General features: G+C 41.3%; 1 protein-coding gene across 1 annotated transcript in view; it reads left to right on the top strand.

Moving 5' to 3' along the window:
• Positions 1–205: 205 nt before the first annotated feature.
• The window catches only part of LOC119581864 (enolase), a 12,387-nt gene continuing 11,668 nt past the window's right edge, over positions 206–924 (top strand). Inside the window, exon 1 of the mRNA XM_037930017.1 lies at positions 206–348. The gene's annotated coding sequence lies outside the window, so the exon portion shown is untranslated. The remainder of the gene's footprint in view (positions 349–924) is intronic.

Genomic DNA, 924 nt, shown 5'->3' with positions numbered 1-924 from the left:
AGAAGCATGATCTTTGTCACGAAGGAGGTTTCGATTTTGCCGCGGCCGAACCCTCGCCCTTGATTCGTCCCCGGCGATGCGGAATGTTTTCATAGAGGAAGTAATGTGGATCAAAGCACCGACGAATTTAGACATGGAAGCTTCATCTTGCTCACATGTCGAAATCTTCCTCTTCTTCGCCGTCACTGAAAATGGAAAAGGCGATCGAAGAAGAATTAGAGGCTGAGACCTAGAACAAAGTTATTTTTGGATTTCCGTTCTTGCGTCCGTCCTGTTCGTCATTCGGAAGGTCGTATTACGTCACTTGCTTCCCGCACAGCCACCGGTGCAGACGCTCTCCTTTCGCCGGTGAGTAGCTGCTATTTCCATTTTAAGGCATTTAAAAAAATACTTCTTTATGATATAAAGCTGTGTTTTATGTGTGGAAGGGTATATTTAGGGAGTTATTTTGACTCTTCGTATTTTCAAAGGGTGGTGTTAGGTGACGTGGTATATCTTGTCAAAGGGTTTAATGGAGATATGAACCTCATCCTGTTTAAATAAAGGCGTTGGATGTTTTGATTTGAGCTATTTCCTTATTATTAGAGGCCTTGCTGTTGTTTAGAACCCACGTATTATTTTAGTAACTAGAGGATGATTGACTGAACTATTATTCATAAAGATTTTTCTGCTGGTAAAATCCATTATCTCAAACGATCAAACAGTTGTAATAGTACTGGAATATTTTGTTAGATAAAGGGTAAATCATAGCGTGAATATGTCAGTACCTTTCGTTGATTTCCTCTTGTCACTTGTGTGAATGATTTATAGAAATCATGAGCTGCAAAAAGGGACAAAGCGGTGTTGAGTGAGGAGTGATCTTTGGACAACCATTTCCGGGCTACGTGGAAAGAGACTTGGACCAACACGGACTGCACGCTTAGC

Source organism: Penaeus monodon, chromosome 15 (genome assembly GCF_015228065.2).
Source record: "Penaeus monodon isolate SGIC_2016 chromosome 15, NSTDA_Pmon_1, whole genome shotgun sequence".
Classification (NCBI taxonomy): domain Eukaryota; kingdom Metazoa; phylum Arthropoda; class Malacostraca; order Decapoda; family Penaeidae; genus Penaeus; species Penaeus monodon.
Note: the sequence above shows the minus strand (reverse complement) of the source record. Positions and strands in the feature narration are given on the sequence as shown.